We start from the raw sequence: 23,299 nt of genomic DNA on the forward strand, positions 1-23,299 counted from the left end.
CGAAAAGACAGGAAGCTGGCACCAAGGTAAAGTTTCACAAGCAAACCTTGTGAAGAGAGTCTTTATCCTGCATATAGTTTTCCTAATATACCTACTTATCCACAGTTTACAGCCTCTGTGGTGGTCTAGTCTCTCAGCCGTGTCCAGCTCTTGTGACCTCATGCTCTTCAGCCCATAGATTTTCCAGGCAAGAATTCTGGAATGGGTTGCCATTCCCTTCTTCAGGGGATCTTTCAGACCCAGCGATTGAACTGGAGTCTCCTGCATTTGCAGGCGGGATCTTTACTACTTCGCTACTTGGGAAGCCCTTTTTAGGCTCCTGGGTCAGGAAGATTCCCTGGAGAAGGAAATGGCAAACCACACCAGTACTCTTGCCTGGAGAATCCCCATGGACAGAGGAGTCTGGAGTGCTGCAGTCCATGGGGTCACAGAGAGTCAGACATGATGGAGCACACCTGCACAGGCAGAAGCCTAAAAACCCTTTTCCTCTGTCAAGTCACATCTTTATCATTTATCACTCCATATTAAAAAGGGTATATAAGCTCTCAGACCTTTTCTAGGAAGTTCCCTGTCATGTAAAAATTAGCATTAAGTAAAATGTATACTTTTTTTTCAAATACCTATTCTATCTGTCCATCTTCTTCCACTTATCAATTCATACATGCACACATCTTTTATTCACATTAATCTCAGTTATTTTGAAAACTATTTCCAGTGAAAAATTATTTGATGAATTATTAAATGCAGCACATATTCCTCAAGGTTGAAGATCTAAATTTTCTTATCTGAGAGTGCTTTACGCATGGGTTTTCACAAACCAATCACCTACTTTCTTTGTCTCCACCTTTTTTATGTCATTGCTTTTGAAGATGCCAAGCTCATCTGTAGTTTTTTGCAGTACTTTTTGAAATGTTTGCTTCAGGTGAGAGTTGTTATTTTGACAGAGTCCTTTACATCCTTGGCCTGATGACAATATAGCAATTTAAAGCAGCCAAAAATTCTCTTTTGTCATTTCCAAAAGAATAATCTCCACTTGCATTGTACTACCTACCAGTGTATCAAAATAATTCACTTTATTGTATGAAAGAATATGTCAGAATTCACAACATGAAATATACAAGTTTAAGGAAAGATTTTATTTGACTTTATTTTACATATAGAATAATTAATAGCCAGAATACAAAACTAAACAGTCACTTGTACTTTCTGAAGAAACACATTTTCTCTATGTTTTCTTTTCACGTCTATTGAGAATTTTTATTTATTGAAGTCAAATCCTTAAAAAAACCTTGGAGTCCTCAAAATGTTTCTGGATGGCACCCACCATTCCTGATGTTTCAGCTCACTGCCTGCGGCTTACGCTACAGTCTCACTTGTCACCCTCGGTCACTCTGTCGTTTCCTTTGGTTGGGTCAGGTTAGGTCAGGTGAGGATAGGTTCAGCAAGATTAGGTTAGGTTAGGACTGGTTAGGTTAAGATAGGTCAGGTTAGGTTAAGTTAGGATAAATTCGGTTACGTTAGGATTGGTTAGTTTAAGTTAGGTTGGGATTGGTTAGGTTAGGTTGGGATTGGTTAGGTTAAGTTAGGATTGGTTTCAGTATGAGTTTCGACTTAGTGATTTCCCTTCACCACTGTCCTACACTGCATATCTCTTCCATACAGACTTGTCCTCTTCTCTGTGGTTTACAAAGTAGATATTCATCATCTCTAAAATTCAGTGATCTATTTTTTTCAGCGACTAATTTATCACTCCCAGAACTCATCACTGAACACCTAAATCTGATACTAAACAGTTACAGGTTTGAAATATTGCACTTAGAAAAATAATTAAGTCCATTTTGTTCCAGATATTGTTGTCGAGTCACTAAGTCATGTCCGACTCTTTGCGACCCCATGGACTGCATCACACCCAGCTTCCCTGTCCTTCACTATCTCCCGGGTTTGCTCAAACTCATGCCCATTGAGTCGATGATGCCCTCTGACCATCTCATCCTCTGTCGCCCCCTTCTCCTGCCCTCAATCTTTCTCAGCATCAGGGTTTATTCCAGAGTAATGTTATTACTCACAGGTGTGTAAGACATTTTTCTACAGAATTCCAGTAAGACACACATAATTTATCCTCACAAATAAAGCAATGGCCTGCCCTCTGGGGAGTGTCTTCCTCTGCTGGACGAGCGCAGAGCCAGCCATGAGGATGCACTCAAGCACCCACGGGTGCAGGAGGTCAGCAGGTCTAGCTGTAGCAACAATCTCACGTGACCTGACCCACACCGTTTTGCATTCTCAAATAACATAAACAAACCCTGATAGCAATGCATACCAAAAGGAATTCATACCATCTATTCATAAAAATAAATGAACATACCAAAAATATTTGGTGTTTCTCCCATCTACAGTGAAAGAAGTGTTAGTTGCTAAGTTGTGTCAGACTCCTTGTGATCCTGTGGACTGTAGCCCATCAGGATCCTCTGTCCATGGGATTCTCTAGGCCACTTCCTAGATGGGTTGCCATTTCCTTTGCCAGAGGATCTTGCCTACCCAGGGATCAAACCTGGATCTCCTGCATTGGCAGGCAGATTTTTTTGCTGCCTGAGCCACCAGGGAAACCCTTATTTGAAAATAAATAATCTAATTCTAAAATATGAGCATCTGTTTAGAAATAAATAAGCAGTGTAGCAATAATATGAAATTAAGTGTTCATTTTGGAATCACTAAATCCATATTATTAAGTCTTAGAACTCTGCTGTGAAATTTTTTTTTAATTAAAAACTTTTATGCCCTTAAAAACACTCTTAAAAATTTAAGGAAAAGGCATTTTATATGTGTTCATTATTCTTACACAGTATAAAAATTTTAGGCAACTGAGGTTCCTTTTCTAGGAAAAACTCATCTAACATCTAACAGCCTTGTTTAGTAAACCGCAGGTGAATATGTTTTATACTTCAATGCTACAATCTATATACTTTTTAGTTAAGTCGGTTTGTAACTCAGTCAGCAAGCATTGTGAGATGTCTACTAAGGAAATGAGCAGTAGGTGAGACCAAAGGTAGATAAAGATAAGAGGGAGTGTTTATTAGCAGAAAGATGACAGTTTCTTGCAGGCGACAGGTATGGAGAAATGATTACAAGATTACAAACCTGTGAGAGGTGATGTCCAGCACCTGTGCATCTCACCTGAGTATGTGAACAGAATGGAGGTGAGAGAAACATATGGTTATCCAGGGTGGATTTTAATTGGCCTTTAGATAGTATCGTAGCCAACTAATGTTTATTCAACTTCTCTCTTAAGGAGAATTTCAGCTGATACATGCTAAAAATCTCTTTTCCTTTTTTTTCCTACTATGTATTAAAGCCATTATAATGACCACAGATGAGCCTTTATGGTAACTCACAGAAGAAAACTGTTTCACTTCTGGCATTGTATGACACTTTTTATCTTTGCTGCCTAATAAGCACAAAACCTGCCAGAGTGAAAGCTCTGTAATGAGACTGAAGAAGCAAGACCATCCCCACCAGGCAGAGAGGAAGTGGCAGTCCTACCAGGGGCAGGTGTGATGTTAGAAAGAATTCATCCACCCATAGGAGCCATAAGCCAAGGGTCTCCTGGAATAGGGATTCATATAGACTTCAAAATTAAGATCAACTCACTCTACTATTTCAGTGCTGTCACTACAGAAATTTCCAGAGTAAAGCATACCAACATTTTTTTTAAAAAGTCCATTGCAATAATTGACTAATATTTGGGGGGATTTCCCTGAGAGCTTTGTTGGTAAAGAATCTGCCTGCAATGCAAAAGACCCCAGTTCTATTCCTGGGTCAGGAAGATATGCTGGAGAAGGGATAGGCTACCCACTCAGTATTCCTGGGTTTCCCTTGTGGCTCAGCTGGTAAACAGTCCGCCTGCAATGCGGGAGACCTGGGTTCAATCCCTGGGTTGGGAATATCCCCTGGAGAAGGGAAAGTGGTAACTCAAGTATTCTAACCTAGGAGAATGCTATGGACTGTATAGTCCGTGGGGTTGCAAACAGTTGGACAGGACTGAGGAAATTTCATTTCACTTTGTTTTTATAGCACATAAATATCTCTTTTACTGAATTATAAATAGTATTCTCCTTATTCCTTTGCATCTTGTCTTTCTATCACTTCCTTATCAAAATGGGTCTCCCTTCTAAGATCTCTTACTTTACAAATTTTAGCATTTTTATCAATGACTTTTAAACTTCTTCCTTCAATGTCTTATTTTTACTTCATACAATCATTTCATATCCATTGGGAAAAAAAATGATTATTGGGACAGAGACTGAACAAGTGATAGACTTAAAATATATATTGGTAATTAAAATGTACTGATTACACATATCAAGTTTTTCTCATCATATTTCTTTTAGTTACTTACTTACTGAAAAACCACTTGACCGGTTACATCTTTTGAGACCTCACAACAGAATCACTGGTTATGATGTTTGCCAAATGGGCCATTGCACCTTAACCTGGAGGTGAAGGTGACTTGGGTCTGCAGATGTGAGGGGGCACAGTGCTGGGCCTCTGCTGAGCCTTTGGGCAGCTCAGCAGCCTGGGTCAGTGCCTGCAGCACGTCTGGGTGGAAGAAGTCAGGTCACCTTCTGAGATGTGCTGCCTCTGAAACTACCAGCTCCAGCTGAAAATTTCTCTGATTTTTTTAAGTCGTAAGCTCCCTCTGTGCTATCAAACTTGCTTATCTGTTAGTTTTCTGCTCTTTATTTTGAAGAGGATATTCAGTAAATACATGTCAGCAAAAGCGATGGCACCCCACTCCAGTACTCTTGCCTGGAAAATCTCATGGATGGAGGAGCCTGGTAGGCTGTGGTCCATGGGGTCGCTAAGAGTCAGACACGACTGAGTGTCTTCACTTTCACTTTTCATTTTCATGCATTGGAGAAGGAAATGGCAACCCGCTCCAGTGTTCTTGCCTGGAGAATCCCAGGGATGGGGGAGCCCGGTGGGCTGCCGTCTATGGGGTCGCACAGAGTTGGACACGACTAAAGCGACTTAGCAGCAGCAGCAGCAGCAGAGATGCACAATTTGTCACTTCCCCGATCTCATAACATCTATATCAACAATGTGTCAATTCCATTAACAGCCTTGTTGATCCCACATCTGTGATCCTGTTGTTCAGATGTGAGAAGATGTTGTTAATGACACCAAGATAGTGTGTGTGATTCTTCCAGAAAATGAATGGAGATGCTAGTTTGACCTTGACTCTCTCAAAAAATGTCCTGTTTGAACTAAAGTGGAGATAAATATGGGATTGAGAATGAATTGGTAAAATTACAGCCCCACTGCCATTAAAACACAACAAACTTGTTTTTAGTAAATGGAATGGATTCATTATTTTGGTAGACTCTATTTCAGGAGATTCGTTATTTCATCCCCACATCCATTTGATAACTGAAGCTGATTTGAAAGTTTATTTCACCCGATTTTATAACAGTTTTCCAATATGTTATGTGGCATTTCTTTTTTCTCTTCTCTACTGGCCCAAAGAGTTTTTGTTCTTCTTCCGAATAACCCAGAATTCTTCATTAAATATTCTAGCATAATCAGCATTTCCTGCACTCCTTTCACACATACTCACACACATATTTTAGGCTAATTCATAATTTAGGATGATTTGTAATTCTCCCAGACATTGCAATAATTCACCTAGTGCTGCGCTGTGTGTGTGCTTAGTCGTTCAGACCTGTCTAACTCTTTGTGTACTGAAGACTAAATTAAAAATATTAAATTATTCCAACTTCAGTTATGAATTTTACCAACTGAGATGGGATTTCGTCTTAGAACATTTTTACAAACGGAGATTAATGTTAAATGAGATATTTGAATCACTTATTCAGTTCAGTTCAGTTCAATCACTCTGTCGTGTCCAACTCTTTGCGACCCCATGAATCGCAGCACGCCAGGCCTCCTTGCCCATCACCAGCTCCCAGAGTTCACTCAGACTCACGTCCATCGAGTCTGTGACGCCATCCAGCCATCTCATCCTCGGTTGTCCCCTTCTCCTCCTGCCCCCCATCCCTCCCAACATCAGAGTCTTTTCCAATGAGTCAACTCTTCGCATTAGGTGGCCAAAGTACTGGAGCTTCAGCTTTAGCATCATTCCTTCCAAAGAAATCCCAGGGTTGATCTCCTTCAGAATGGACTGGTTGGATCTCCTTGCAGTCCAAGGGACTCTCAAGAGTCTTCTCCAACACCACAGTTCAAAAGCATCAATTCTTTGGCACTCAGCCTTATTCACAGTCCAACTCTCACATCCACACATGACCACAGGAAAAACCATAGCCTTGACTAGACGGACCTTAGTCGGCAAAGTAATGTCTCTGCTTTTGAATATGCTATCTAGGTTGGTCATAACTTTTCTTCCAAGGAGTAAGCGTCTTTTAATTTCATGGCTGCAGTCACCATCTGCATTGATTTTGGAGCCCCCCAAAATAAAGTCTGACACTGTTTCTACTGTTTCCCCATCTATTTCCCATGAAGTGATGGGACCAGATGCCATGATCTTCGTTTTCTGAATGTTGAGCTTTAGGCCAACTTTTTCGCTCTCCTCACTTTTTAATAGTCTATAAACACAAACCTTAGAATTAGCTGACTTGAAGTACTGGCTGTTTCCCTTTTTAGCGATACATTTGCCTAAGTCTCTTGTGCATGCTGATTCTCATAGTTGTGTCCAACTCTTTGTGATCCCGTGGACCATAGCCTTCCAGGCTCCTCTGTTCATGAAATTTTCCAGGCAAGAACACTGATGTGGGGAGTCATTTCCTACTCCAGAGGATCTTCCTGACCCCGGGATTGAATCTCAGTCTCTTTCGTCTTCTGCATTGGCAGGCAGATTCTTTACCACTAGTGCCACCTGGGAAGTCTTAAGTAAAAGACCTCATTTGTAAACCAGGTGCATGGTTGGTTCTCACCTCCCTGGGATATGAACGTTAAAGACAGTTGAGTTAGGATCACAGAACATTAGGTGAAGCCTGAAAAAAATGGCAGTTGTAGTCATAGCAGGAGCAGTAGAGACAGGAAAAGTAGTGGTCTTGTCAATTTACTTCTGAAGTCCAGATGAGCATCGAGGAGGGACCAGCGTGGGGGTCGGTAAGGATGCAACGCTGAATAAAGCTACCCGAGGAGAAACTGATGAGTAAGCACAGAGTGATGTGAGGCTGAACCTGAAATGGCTCCCACAGTTTAGAGGAAAGTGAAGGAAGAGGACCCAGCATTAGAAAACACCAAGGACAAGACATAAGTCCAGGAGGAAGAAACTGTGAACTGTGCCAGATTCTGAAGGAGGTTCCAATAACAACCCTGGAAAAGTGTGGAATGGGCTGAAAAAGTTTATATACATCCTCCAAATTGTGAGGGTGAAACCCAGATGATAATGCACTTAAAAAAAAAAAAACTAAAATAGAGGCAGTAAAAATAATATATTTTGAGATGTTTCATGGTAAAAGAGAAAGCAAAGATAGATATGAGTATTGGGAGATTTGGAGATGAGCTACTTTTTGACTAAAGTTTTATTGAAACACACCTTTGAGTGGGTCTTCTGACTACCTCATGGGAACAGAGCCGAGAAGTTGTGACAAAGACCTCATGACCTACACAGCCTAAACCATCAACTACCTGGCTTCCTACAGAACAGTTTACTGGCCTTTACTCTAAGTGGTCCTGGAAATATTGACTTTGGAACTCATAGAAAGAAACTTGTTCTTCCTTGACCATATGTATTTTAAGATAAAATACTTATGCAGATTTATTACTTTATTTGTGAAGATATTCACTCTCCCTTCTTGACTAATTAGCATCTAAAGTCCATGAAGAATACACTCTGTACTCTGATAACGTATTTTTAGTGTCTCACAAAACAACAAAAGCTAATGTTATTCCTTCAACTATATAAAAATAAATGTAATTTGAAAGTAAAAGAACTTTTATCAAAATATACTTAAAAAAAAAATCTTATGAAGATACAATGGCTTCTCTTACCTCCTACCATATGGAGTTTCCTTTTAGAGTATTGACAAATGATTGAATTTAAGTCATGTATGATAAATCACAATTAATCAGTAAGTATGTTTAATCACTTCTATATTGATTTTTAACATTGAGTTATTCAATAAACTATCATTCAGACAAGTAAAAAACTATTTTAAAATGTATTTTTCATGCAGATGAGTATAATGTATTGAGCATATATATCAACAAACATGGTTCTATAAATGCCATCTTGGTGAGTTACAGTTTCTATGGTGTCCAATAAAAACATATGCCAAATTCAATTCCATTTAATTGCAAATTTCTAAGGATGTGTTGGAACATATTGGATTTCAGAAATGCTAAAAAAAAAAAAAAAATACTTATTGGCTCCAGGCACAAACATTAGCTATTTCTTAAATCTTTTAGGAAGTGAAAAATAATATCTGACCTCTTAAATAATTGCATAAGAAGCAAAATTGAATGTGCTGTTAAAAATCTTAATGGTGTATGTGCCTCAGATGCCAAATACTGAAATTTCTATTTGATGAGTATGCAATGAAGATTAGAATAATGGAGCAAAATAATTAAGAATGAAGCATACATATGGCTTCTATGCTTTTAATGAGGCTTTTAGTCCTTGCAAAGACTAAACCTGTAGCATTACTCTCATTGAGAAAGTTTTCTTTTTTTATTACTGTCCTTCAGAGAGTCTGGATGTTCTCTATAAAAAAGAAGAGTCGCATATTTCCAAAGTGAAATGGGTGCAAGTGATTTGCAAGTGCGTATATATGTACACACAGGCAAATGTAACCCCCATAACCAAAGTTTAGAATGTTTTGAATCTCTAAGTAGAGCAGAGATACTTGGATATTTGGAAACAATTAAGCATCTTAAGTGGGCTTCCCTAGTGGTACAGATGGTAAAGAATCTGCCTGCAATGAGGAAGACCCGTTCAATCCCTGGGTTGGGAAGATCCTTTGGAGAAGGAAATGGTAACATGCTCCAGTATTCTTGCCTGGAAAATACCATGGACAGAGAAGCCTGGTAGACTACAGTCCATGGGGTCACAGAGTCAGACAAGACTGAGCAACTAACACTTTCTTTCTTTCTTTCTAAGCATGTTAGTAAACTTCCTTATAAAAGTATTTTTTAAAATTATTTTTGAAATGTAACCTACACTTTAGTCAAAATCACTCTTGAAATTAAATTATTGATTCTCCAGTAGACTATACAAGAATTTTTTAAATTGACCTAAAAATCAGAAGCTTATCTATTTGTGTATTTTGTAATGCAGTTAAATGTACTATCATAATCTTTATCAAGCTCTTTAGAAGTCCTGTTTTTCCAATTTTACATCAATATATATTTTACAAATCTATCAGAATTCCTGGCAGCTAACAAACTTGTTAAGAATTTTAAATGATCAAATATGACTTGGCTTTCATTGTTGTATCTGCCTTTGGAAACACGAGAAAAGCTGTCCTGGGTGGTAACACAGAATTTTTTTTTTTTTTTTTTTTGGAACTTGGAAATGGTCTTAAGAGGTAAGTGGCTGATGTATCTGAGCTGCCGATCATGTTTCCGTGTCCTGGTTGCAGAAACAGATTAAGTCTTATTCAGAGACCTTCTAAAGGGCACAGAACTTCTGGCTCAGCTATGGCACCCGCATCAAGGACAAGCCAGCTTCAAGCAAGACGTTTGCTACTCAGGATATGCTATTCTTGGGAATGTGAGTCTCCAAAGCAGATGCTGCAGAAGGTTTGTTATTGTTGTTGTCGCTCAGTCATGCCTGACTCTGCAACCCCATGGACTGCATGCAGCACAGCAGGCTTCCCTGCTCTTCGCTATCTCCCAGAGTTTGCACAAACTCATGTGAGTAATGCCATCCAACCATCTCGTCCTCTGTCACTCCCTTCTCCTCCTGACCTCCATCTTTTCCAGCATCAGGATCTTTTCCAATGAGTCGACTCTTTGCATCAGGTGGCCAAAGTATTGGAGCTTCAGCTTCAGCATCAGACCCTCCAGTGAACATTCAGAGTTGATTTCCTTTAGGTTGACTGATTTGACCTTCTTGAAACCCAAGAGACTATAAGTCTTATTCTTACTGAATAAGAACAAGAGAATCTCTGGGCTTTGTCAGTAGCTTGATCAAGAGGGTCCAGGCTGAGTGGGTGCAGGTCCTCTGAGCCAGGCAGGCTAAGACAGCATGAACCTGGGTCCATAGGCATTAGCCCACCACAGGCCAGTTCGTGGGCAAGAAAGCCTAGAATTCAGTAAAAGCTTAAAAACAGAAAAGGGGCTGTGCTGGAAGGAAAGAATGTTGGTGTGCTCTTCTCACACATTCCCTCATAAGCACCAGAGAGGGGACTTCAGACGGGCCCTTCCCCCATCGGGACTGACGGACACAGGGGAAACTCCCGACGGCTGAGTCCAGGCGGGGCTCGGAGAGAGGAGAGCACAGAGTGTGCTTCCCAAAGGTCAAATATGGAAACCTCATGGCAAGGACCCACTGGAGCACCCCAGACAGATGCCAGGGTGTCCAGGAGGCCAGGAGACCCCAAGCTGCCAAATCTAGGCTGAGTCCTGGGTTACATGTTTTGCCCGGGAAGTCTTTCCTGATCAGACCATGATCAGCTCTCTGCTGGGGAGCCTGAAGAGGGTTGTTTCCACTTCTCTTGGAGATCTGTCAAAGTACCAAGAACACCACTGTAAAACTGACAGAGCCTTTACTCCTCCTGACACCCTCTTATTCCTTACTTCCATCTCAGTGAAGCATCTTTATTTCCTGCTATTAAAATTAATCATTCCCCTCTGTGTTCCCATCATCTCAGTGACTTTCTTCCTAATATGCCCATCTACTCCCAATTCCAGGCCTTCCTTTGCTCTCTCCCCCAACCCCCATTATGCTCCCAAGGGTCAGCAAACATTCAATGGTCTCCTTGTAAACCTTACGAACAGAAACAGATGAAAGCTTGTTTACCTGTTTTCTCCTCCTAAATTTGAAGGGACTTTTCATTTCTCTATTGCAATCATAAAACAAATGGTCTACACCCATCGCTTCTGGCTCCTCACCAATGACTCAATTTTTTATGTCTAAACGACGTTCTTTCTTACGCTCTTAACTTGGTTCAACTCACAGCTTTGGGGATTAACATATACACACAACTGCACATAAAATAACAAGGACCTGCTATTTAGCACAATAATCTCTGTTCAACATTGTGTAATAACCTAACGGGAAAAGAACTTGAAAAAAAAATAGATACGTATACAAGTATAACTGAATCACTGAGCTCTACACCTGGAACTAACTCAACAATGCAAGTCAACTATGCTCCCATATAAAACAAGTTTTGGAAAATGTGTTCTTTCTTTCTTACTCTGTCAAAATCGCCTTTCAAAGACTTTTTGCCACTTACAGTCTACCTTTAAAAATGCCTATATTGTTTAAAAAATTATTCTCAATCACTTCTTAGTGGTATTTCCATCTCTATAGTGGGTATTGAGAGTCAGAAATATTGAGTAGTCTCATTTCCTCTAGGATAGGTCTATTTCACCCAATTTTAACACAGAGAAATGGAAAACCAATGATTCAGAGCTACACACACACACACACATATGCACATATAATACTTTGGCCACCTGATGTGAAGAGCCAACTCGTTGGAAAAGACCCTGATGCTGGGAAAGATTGAAAGCAGGAGGAAAAGGGGATGACAGAAGATGAGATGGTTGGATGGTATCACCAATTCAATGGACATGAGTTTTGAGCAAACTCCAGGAGAGAGTGAAGGACAGGAAAGCCTGGTGTGCTGCAGTCCATGGGGTTGCAAAGGGGTGGACATGACAGAGACTGAAAAACAACACACACACACACACTTGAGCTCTAGTTTAAAGGTTCTTCTAAATTTCTAAAATTGGCTGGAATACTGGCAGGCTATCCTTTATGGGGACTTCCCACATGGCGCAGTGGTAAAGAACCCACCTCCCCATGCAGAAGACACAAGAGAGACGGGTTCAATCCCTGGGTCAGGAAGATAACCTGCAGTAGGAAATGGCAACCCACTCAGTGTAAGAGCCTGGAGAATCCCATGGACAGACGAGATCGGTGGTCCATGGGGTCACAAAGAGTCAAACATCTCGGGGTGACTGAACAAGCACAGCCCAGCCTTAATGGACTTCCCTTGACTTAATTCTGACCTGAATCTCCAGTGTGAGCCAGAATTCCTGGGGCCCAGAGAACCTGGGAAGCAGATTGAGAGCAGGACACCCAGAAGATGAATATGAAACCTGGAAAGCAGCAGAGTGCTCGCTGGGGGAGAGGTTGATTTGTTTATTCCCAGGCCCTAAAGGAGTAGTTACCATCATTAAAGTTAGACTATACTTGGCTTCCTAATGTTTGCTAAGTATCCTTTTGCATTTAATTTGGGTTGATCAATATTCAATCTAAGTTTCCAGAGATTTAATTGTATGCTGTTCAACCATTAAGTAAGTGTTGTGATGGATTATCAGAGTAGATGCAATCCCGTCATACATTATGTGTTTGTGTCAAGGAGTTATTTTCAGTGGTTTTCCCACTCACTTTTTCAGGATGCACAAGCATAAATAACTTCGACATGAATAATGCATCGAACAAAGTTCGGCTCGATAGCACTAATCTACTTTTATATAAAAATCAATTGCTCCTTTTTTGGCATTCAATTCCAGTTTACTGCCTCATCAATATCTGCTCGTTTGACATTCTTGAGGGAAAAAAAAACAACCAAGACAGCTGAAACGTACCGTTATTTCTATAATAAAGAGACGAGATACACATATATCTGTCAGGATACATCTTCTCAATATAACGAAGGGACACTCAAAAGCCAGAATAATTGGTTTAACTTTTACACCTGATCGATTCTTGGCTGGAAATGTTCAGTAGGACCCAATCTCTTGCATAATTTCTTCACCAATTTCATAATAATTCTCATCCGTGGAAGAAGCTCATGTGGCCGGGACAGACACTGAAGGTCCTCTGACCAGCACTCACCCCCAACCTCTTTCTCCCAGACATCTGTCCCCACCAAGAAACCAAGAAGGCTGACCAGCATCTCCCAAGGTTCCCCTGTTGGTGGGTGGTCAGCTGGCATGCTGCCAGCCAACGTGGTCAGAAATCTGCTGAAGACAGGTGGCCTCTGGGCTAGTCCTAATTTTTTATTAAAAAGGACAAAAAGCTTTGAGCATAGATATCTCCTGGTATGAACACAGTTTTACGAAGACCTTGAGACAACAGACAGGAGGGGACAGAGAGGGAGGCCTTGTTACTACACCAGTGCCAACAGCCACCACATCCACAGTCCTTGTTTTTAAAGCTTTTTAAATCAAGTCTATGGGCTTCCCAGGTGGCTCAGGGGTAAAGAATCCACCTGCAATGCAGAAAATGCAGGTTCAATCCTTGGGTTGGGAAGATCCCCTGGAGAAGGAACGACAACCCACTCCAGTATCCTTTCCTGGAGAATCCCATGGACCGAGGAGCCTAGTGGACTCCAGTCCATGCGGCTGCAAAGAGTTGGGCATGAGGGAGTGACTGAGCATGTTTGCCTAACGGCTGCACAGCATCAGGCCGTGACTGTATAGACAAGGTAGTTAATATAATACAGGCACTCACAATGCAGCCGTCATTCTCTCTTCTGATTTTGAAAGACACCATTTCAAGTTCCTTGACATTCATAACAGCGGTAACACCTCAATAGACAGGTCTAGTCCAAGGCCATTAGCAATTAGAGAGGTGTACTTCAGTGTGCCCCCACCACTGCGTTGCTCAAATCTCGCCTAACTTTTGTCTGCTTGATGTATGTGAGTTTCTGAGAGAAGTGAATGAAAATCTGAAGAAGGAGGAATTACCGTTCGTAAATTTCATGCTGTGAATCTGGCAGTTTTTAATGTGACCATTATGATGTTTTATGCATATTCAGGTGCAGGATTGCTGTATATTTCTGATGAATTGTTTTTTCTTCCCTACTAAATGACCATATTTGCCCTGTATTATTCTTCAAGGGCAGTTGTAATAGAGTTCTGTATTTTTCCTTCAGTGTTTTGTTCCTTCTTTGGAATTGACCATGCTTTTGTGAATGAAAATCATACACATCTATTATTCCAGTCATTACACTTAAATTTCTGAACATACGCTCAATTTAGAAAATATCATTAATCAATACCTCTATACACTTTACAAGAAAATAAGAACTTTAGAATTCTTCCTCTCTGAATGCCTCTCACATGGTTATGTTATATTCTTTAATTCTTTAGTTTCACCCTGTTTAAAAGTAGTCCAAAATTAGTCATCATTATTGTAATATTGTAAAATCTCTTTAACATTTTCTAACTCTATCATGCCCTGTTGAATTCTGCACAATTCCTTTCCATCTATATTATAGTTTAAAATGTTCTTAAACATTGTTTAAATCTTCTGGTTAAGCCAACTGATATTTATTTTGCCAACTTATTATTTATTTTCATTTTTAGACACCATATTTGTTTCTTTCAAAATCTGTCTCAAATTTATTGTATCCTGTTTGGCTACAGCTCTATTCCTCCTCTTATTTATTTAAACCTTTAAAGTTGGAATTGTTCACTCTTTTCCAGAATGTTCTATCATCTCAGATCCTCAGGGGTGCTAATCCTTATGTTTGAGAAACTGTTCCCCACTCTGCGATGAGCTGTTTATAGCATGGTTTGTGATGTCTTTATTGGGAAAACCAAGGGTTTTCATTCATTTCTTGGTCTGGGGTGTCTATGGTACATCAGTCACAGGTTGGACTCCACTTCTTCATAGGGTCTTCAACCCAGACTCAATGTTCTGTGTGCACCCCGCCTGTTCTCTCAGTTCTAGCACTAAACTCTTGTCATCATACTCATACACCTAGCTTAGGTACTATCCTTTTGCTCTAGATGACCTTCCCCTCTCAAGCACATACTTGTTAGAGAATTCTAGCTCTCCAAAAATCCAAGTTTCCTTCTAATTAAACTTAATTCCTGCCTTTGCAAAGTAATGTAACCACTTCAGGTGGGAAATATATGTAACCTTCACTCACCTGTGTGTCTGACATGGTATTTTCCTTTAAAAGCTGAAAAGTTGGTATCTCCACCCATTCAAACTTTTCTAGCAAATCTCAGTAAGTCAAAGAGCAAACATTCCCTTTCCAGCCCCTCCCAGCCTGGGCATGCCTGGGGGTATTTTAAGCAGTCAGCAACTGCTTTTCATTATATAATGTGATACACAGGGGTGGAAAAATACAAGAGAATTTGTTTTAAATGTTGAATCAGAGATCCTTCTTAAATGATCTCCATTTATTTCTCATATTTTAAGATATATTTATGTGCATGGAATTAAGAGTGGTCTCAAGACTTTATTGACCAAAATATGAATGATAGATGGCTAGATAAATGATGAATAACTAATTCAATAGTGTATTTTCCTTCCCAAGATAAGAATATTATTTAAAAGTTTTTACACTGGATCTTTCTCACATGCACAAATTCTAAATGTACAACAATATTTAGGTGCAAGTTATAAGAAAAGATACTATTTTAAATTTTGTTTACATATATTACATGTATTATATATAAGTGTGTACAGTCTTTTTATGACTGTAATAAACCTATATATATTTATATATGTATTGTTTTAAATAGATACATGTGCTGAGTCTTAAGAGTTAAACCATTTTGATTAATAATTAATTAAAAGACATTCTCATTTGTTTTACAAAGTATATTAATAGAGCAGAAAACAAGCTTCATAAATTTGGGAGAAATTATATATTCTCTCTTAGTTTATGTTTGAAATGCAAATTTAAACGTCAATTTATTTCTGTTGCTTCAAACAAAAGTCAGCAAATTATCTGACATGAGGGATAAAAATACAGCATATGGAGTTATATTTAAGCTACAGATTTTAGCACTATTTATACGTAGTACATCATCCCTCATTTTGGATATTCATGAAGAACAAATAGGTTTTACATTGTTTTTCGCAAATTCCATCAAGCCAATCAGTGCTGAGGACAGTCAGCTAACCATGGCTTTACTAGTGCAGTAAGTAAGTGTTAGTTGCTCAGTTGTGTCCAGCTCTTTGTGACCCCCTGATCTGTAGCCTGTCAGCCTCCTCTGTCCACAGAATTCTACAGGCAAGAATACTGGAGTGGATTGCCATTTCCTTCCCCAGAGAATCTTCCTTACCCAGGGATTGAACTCCGGTCTCCTGCATTGCAGGCAAATTCTTTATTGTCTGAGCCACCAGGGAGATCTCTTAAGGTGGAATGTGGGATTTCTATGTGAGCTGAAACTTCCTGGAACTGAGCTTACTGGAGGATTACATTTCATTTGAAAATAAAAATGCCTTACACAGGACACTGTTCAAGGGGCAACTGTAGTCATTACAGACCAGTAAGTCTGTGTTAACATCATCTCAGAAACTAAAAATAAAAATCCTTACCAGAGCCTCAAACAACTATCCCTCCCTCTGCCCTTTGATATATGGGTTGAAGACCGTAATATTCAGTCCAGAAGATAAACAAGTCACACTGAGATGCATCTTCTCAGACACCTGTTGTGAGCATAATTGACTGACTGCTGGATAAATGCTGTTTTCAGTCCCAAACCACAGTGTCTACACCCTCCCACCCCAAGCGTGTGGCTCCTCACGCCCATGGGCATTGTGCACAGGGGACCAGCACAGAAACGACCGCTCCCTTGTCACACAGCCATACTGCCAGCCTGAAAACATGGCTTACTCAATCAAAGGAAACCCCTCGCAGACCAATGAGTGCAGTCTCCTTCCTCCAGGGCACTGCCCTCCCTCCAGCCACCGCCCCCCACCACCACCATCATCTGTGCCTCCTAGCCCTAGTTCGTTCATCTAAAGAAGAGAAGGAAAGGAAACCAGAAATTCAAACGGCAGCAACAAAGTCAGTAAATAACATGACTTGATGAAATGGTCTGTTTTGTAGGCACATAGCCAGAAGGCAAAAGAAACTTCAAAGCCAACACAAGGTTGTTTCTTCATTTTCACCCAAAAAGTAATGAATCTGAATCGTTCACTGTCTAAGCTAAGAACCAGCTTCTTGTATGTGGCAATGTATCAAATACAGATCTAGTATCTGAAGCAGTGAATTTACAAAGGAAAAGAAATTAAAATCAAATGACTAGTATGGAAGAATATACACTACCATAAGTAAAATAGATAGCCAGTGGGAGTTTGCTATATGACTCAGGGAACTCAAACTGGGCTCTGTAACAACCTAGAGGGGTGGAAAAGGGTGGGAGGGAGGTTCAAGAGTGAGGGGACCTATGACCACCTATGGCCAATTAATGTTGATGTATGATAGAAATCAAGCCAGTATTGTAAAGCAATTATCCTTCAATTAAAAATAAATTTTAAAAAAATTAAATGAATAAAATGATCTCTTTGGAAAATCTTCTCAGAGAGCATGAATACAAATTCAGCTAATCAATAGTTTATTTTTTGTTCCCAGGGTACCACAGACAGCATTCATTTAACAAACATTTGTTAAGTTTCAAAGGAATTGAAATCTGGTGGGAGACAAACCACCACCAGAAGGCAGCTGGATGATGAGGGTCTGTGGATGTCTGAGAGGGGCAGGAGACTGGCCACTCCAAGTGCTGCCTTGGGACAACAGAGTGGCTCACCCACTGGGGAGCTTCAGGGAAGTTGGGGAGAGTGAGGCGGGGAGGGGGAGCATTTGAGTAATAAGTGGAACTCTGACTATGGCTTTCAGGAGAACAAGCGGAGAGTCTGGGGGAGGAAGGTATTTCAGACAAATGGAAACAAGTTTTGGCCAAACCATGGGGACTGCGAGCAGGTGAATATTTCAAGAACATAAGCTACTGTGCAGGCTTCCCTGGTGGTGTAGTGGTGGAGAACCTGCCTGCCAGCGCAGGAGTCACAAGAGACACAGGTTCGATCCCTGGGTCGGGAAGATCCCCTGGAGGAGGAAATGGCACCCCACTCCAGTACACTTCCCTGGAGAATCCCAGGGACACAGGAGCCTGGCGGGCTAATAGTCCATGGGGTCATGAAGGGTCAGATACTACGAAACACATGAGATGCTGCTTAATCTAGTAGGACTGTGTCCTTGTTAGAAGAGGGGGTGAGGAGACAGATACCCACAGCAGGACAACCACGTGAGGATGCAGAGGGAAGACAGTTATCTGCAAGCCAAGGACACGCCTCAGAAAAAATTCAACCCTGTCAACACCTTGACCTTGAGCTTCCAGCCTCCATAACTGTGAGAAAATACACTTCTGTTGTATAAGCCGCCCAGACTTCAGTGTGGGTTATGGCAACCTGATCAATCAAGAACATGGGTTACTAAGACTAGAGCCCAGACTCTCAAATGGCCTTTCAAGTGTCTCTCACTCCAGCTATGCTTCACTGTGTTCCCATCCTGGTGAAAGATCCCTTCAGATTCTTTTGAATGCTGTTATGTGAATGGAACGGAGAAGGCAATGGCACCCCACTCCAGCACTCTTGCCTGGAAAATCCCATGGACGGAGGAGCCTGGTGGGCTGCAGTCCATGGGATCGCTGAGAGTTGCACACGACTCAGTGACTTCACTTTCACTTTTCACTCTCATGCATTGGAGAAGGAAATGGCAACCCACTGCAGTGTTCTTGCCTGGAGAATCCCAGGGACAGCAGAGCCTCGTGGGCTGATGTCTATGGGGTCGCACAGAATTGGACACGACTGAGCGACTTAGCAGCAGCAGCAGCAGCATGTGAATGGAAATTACAAAACAATTTCTAATACTTGACCAAGATCGTTTATATGTGAAAGAAATTATTGCACCCAAGAAAATGTCTGAGACAAACCATTGATCAGATTAGATGTCTTGAGGATCATCCAAGTCATGATTTATTTTTAAATAGTTGTTGAGTACCTGCTACTAGTCAGCATGGCCTAGTGAAGTCAAAGTGTCAGTCGCTCAGTCGTGTCCGACTCTTTTTGGAACCCCGTAAACTGTAGCCCGTTAAGCTCCTCTCTCCATGGGACTCTCCAGGCAAGAATACTGGAGTGGGTTGCCATTTCCTCCTCCAGGGGATCTTTCTGACCCAGGGATTGATCCCGGGTTTCCTGCATTGCAGGCAGATTCTTTACCATCGAGCCGCCAGGGAAGCCCTTATTACAAGGAAACATCCCTATATGTGCTTAGTATTCTGGTATTGTGCTATATCTTTGCAGAGTTATTGGACAGGTTTCTTTATTTTTTTATTAAATTTATTCATTTTAATTGGAGGCTAATTACTTTACAATATTGTAGTGGTTTTGCCATACATTGACATGAATCCGCCATGGGTGTACATGTGTTCCCCATCCTGCACGCCCCTCCCTCCTCCCTCCCCATCCTATCCCTCTGGGTCATCCCAGTGCACCAGCCCCGAGCACCCTGTCTCATGCATCGAACTTGGACTGATGATTCATTTCACATATGATAATATGCATGTTTCTTTAAAGTTTAGGTGTTCCAACCTATATGATAAGGCAAGGCACTCGGGGAAAAAACAAACCTGCTCATTGAGAGTTTTAATGGTTTTTTTAATTTCTGCTGCAAAATTGCTGAAATCCTGAGCGAATTTTGCTTTTTCCAGAAGCACCACATTCTGATCATCTTCATCCACGTTTGAGTTATCCTGTTGCCTGTTTACACAAGAAGCAGACAAAGTGAGGGAAAATGGAAGCTACATGAGGACAAAAATAAAATCAGCAAATATTCCTCAGGCATTTGGGACATACAAGGCATAGGGATTGCTGCTCTGTGTGATTGTAAGAAGAAAAACATGTGACTGGAATTAGAAATTAAAATTAAATGGCAAGAGAGAAGATAAGCCAGAGTCACATCTTGCTTCACATAGTTTATTGAAAATGATAACAGCATTTCTTGTGGAATAAAAGGAATGTCATATAGTAGTACAGACATATTTGGTGGATTATTTAGATCTCAGTGAGTTGTTCATTTCATTTCACACAGTGAAAGAGCGATGACAAATTAAATATTACACATTATGTAGTACCCATGTGGGAAAGTCACTCACTCTATTATAAATTCAGAGCAAGAACTAAATTAAGGACACTGTGTCTGGCAAAAATCTAATTTTGTACCAGATGCAAATTAGCTCAGTGTTGTTAATAAAGGGAAATAAAAGTCTTTAGTTGAGTTTAAGGTATGTTTCCTAGAGCTTAAACATTCTCGGGAGACAGAGGGATAAAATGAGTTTGGGAACTTGAAATGAAACTTCCATCCATCTACGATTATGATGTATTATTTTTAAAAATGTATGGAGATTTGATTTACTTGACATGCTATCTGTGGCTCAAGTTTTCAGTTTTTTCCAAATTTTGTTAAAAGATGTACCTTATGAAGAAGCCCTTGTTAACTTTCAAAATGGTTCTGTTTGTACATCGTCTGTGGTTCAGTAAGAGAATGGCTTCAAGAAACAGCATGTCCTATGAGCTTGTGAAACAGTTTGTGAATCGGGGACATGTTGTAGAGCTGACATCAGAGAGCGAACTCAGAAAAAGGAAGCGCTGAAAGAGAACAGAAGGTACGAATGCCAGTTTCTTAGCCACTAGATAAACTCAGTCCCTTAAGACACTGGGGACTAGAGACCTCATGAATCACAGCTTTTACTGTGGTGCTGGGTTAAAATCAATTCCAGTTTACAAGTATTGATATGGGTAATATCCATAAAAATAGGCAATTTTAAGTAAAATTATGTGACACCTTTGTCTTCATAGCACTCTCTCCTGTAAATCCACAGTGTCTAATCAAAGAGGATTTAACACAAAGGAGTCTGGATAATTGTATAAAAATAGAACCAAGACTAAAAGCACTGAGTGTGGGAACTCAGGCACCCATTAATGTAGGCACAACCGAATGTGTGAGATGGGGCTCAACACCCAACAACGATGCTCTGGGTGCGGTCACGTGCTGTGTCTCTGCTGGGACAGATATGAGGGTGCTTCCAGCAGGCAGCTCACAGTCCCTCAGAAAACGCAGTTGACAAGCAAGCAGGGGATGGAGCATTTGTGCCGGGAAGACAAGTAAGGCAGCAATGACCTGTGCGTGTGGGGGGGACGGGGATCCAGGCAGTTACCTGAGGGCAACTGACGCTCTCCATCCGTTTCAGGGACCACGTTATTGCATCTGCTGCACCCCAGGCCCTGGACTAAGTGCTGGGGACCCGCTGTGTCACTAGATCCCCCCACTGGCACTGAGACGCTTCATGCATCCATTTTTCAGATGAAATACTGAAGCTTAGAAACCATGTCCATTTCATATCCCTAATCACTGGCACAGTTGGGATTCAGACCAGGATTTTAAAACATTTCTGAAGCTCCTCACCACTACACAGACCGCTCTCCACCCATGGGAAGCCAAGGTCATGGGATGCCTGATCAGATGTTTACACAAGGTGGAAGGAGAGAAGATGGACATGGTGAGGGAGATTCCTGGGGAAAAAATGGGCCTTATGGGTGCTGTGGTATTTCAAATTCTTGTTGAAAACATGAAACTCAGCATAGAGTTTGAAAGAAAAGATAATGATGTGGATTAAGTTAAACTGATTTTAACTCATGAATAGCATATGGAAAGGTTTACCTGTTGACTCAGCAGGTGAAGAATCCACCTGCCATGCAAGACACATGGGTTCACTCCGTGGGTCAGGAAGATCCCCTGGAGAAGGAAATGGCTACCCACTCCAGTATTTTTGTCTGGAGAATCCCATGGACAGAGGAGCCTGGCGGACTACAGTCCAAAAGTTTGCCAAGACTCAGACACAACCAAGCATGCACGCACGCAGACACAGCATATGAAAAGGAAGCCTCCAAGATGGGAAAGACAACATTTTACGGAGCGTGCTTTCCTTCCGCCTCTCCTGGTGGGTGGGGCAGCAGTTATTCAGGGAATTTAGTCACTGCAAGATCTGTGGAGCGGTTACTGAGTGAAATGGAGATATCCAGGCAGGAACCTGCTCTTGCTTTCAGAAGCTTCCAAGTCGAGGGTGAGGAGAAACTTTGTAGAGAAGTAAGTAGAAAGAGGGCTTCCGTGGTGGCTCAGAGGTTAAAGCGTCTGCCTGCAAAGTGGGAGACCTGGGTTCGATCCCTGGGTCAGGAAGGTCCCCTGGAGAAGGAAATGGCAACCCACTCCAGTATTCTTGCCTGGAGAATCCCATGGAGAGCGGAGCCTGGTAGGCTATAGTCCACGAGGTTGCAAAGAGTCGGACACAACTGAACTCCTTCATTTTCACTTTTCAAGTAGAAAGAAGCATCCAGTTATCACAAGAGCGGTCCTGAGAGATTTCAAAGGAATAAAATGGACATTTCTCAATTGTTTAAAACTTCAAAAATATTCCATGTTGTGACTTCCCTGGTGGTCCAATGGTCGGGACTCTGCAATTCCAATGCTGGTGGTGTGGGTTAGATCTCTGGTCAGAGAACTAAGATCCCACATGCCACGTGGCTTGGACAAAAAAAAAAAAAAAAAGAAATCCATGTTGGTTGCCAGTTAACCCTTCCTTTAAATACCTTATGCATGAATTAAAATAATTTGATAAACATGATTATCTTTCTTCTAAACAATAGGCTGAGTTTCACTTTTTAAAAAGAATTTGAAAGATAGCAACTTACATATTCATGTCTAAATACTAATGAACCTACAGGTGCCTATTTTACATTGTTACTTCAATCCAGTGTCTTATCTACAATAAATAATTCATAAATATTTGCAGATCTGGGTGAGGTAAATAAGAAATAGAAATGAAAACAAAAAATACAGCTAAAATATGTTTTAATCATGTAATGAAATTCAGTTTTTCTATTTTTGAATACTGTATAATTTTGTCAATAAATATTTATGTAGAATTTTCTACATTGAGGTATTAGACTAAATGCTGTAGGGAAAATAAAAATGAGTAAGGCATGGTTCTTTGAAGAAATTGGCCGGTAGATAAACACAGCATTTCCAGTAAAGGTAAGTGACTCTCCTAGCAACTGTCATATAAAAAGGGAAAATAAATAGAGAAATGGTGCTGTAGGTCAGCACTCATTCTCTATTGTCTCTCATGTATTTTTTAGAAAAACAGAACTCGAGAATTTATTTCAAAGGACCAATAGTATAGAGTCATCTACATAAAAGCCCCAGCTAAGAGTGGCCTCTTCATGTGACAGGCACACAGGGACAGATCCCCACATGCCACCCAGCACTGAGTGTCCTTCTGCGGGGGGACTTGGTGA

At 40.8% G+C, this 23,299-nt stretch overlaps 1 pseudogene; it reads right to left on the bottom strand.

Moving 5' to 3' along the window:
• The window catches only part of LOC120878799, a 44,785-nt pseudogene extending 24,276 nt beyond the window's left edge, over positions 1-20,509 (bottom strand).
• Between the last annotated feature and the right edge of the window lie 2,790 nt (positions 20,510-23,299).

This window comes from Oryx dammah, unplaced genomic scaffold, assembly GCF_014754425.2.
Source record: "Oryx dammah isolate SB20612 unplaced genomic scaffold, SCBI_Odam_1.1 HiC_scaffold_19, whole genome shotgun sequence".
Classification (NCBI taxonomy): domain Eukaryota; kingdom Metazoa; phylum Chordata; class Mammalia; order Artiodactyla; family Bovidae; genus Oryx; species Oryx dammah.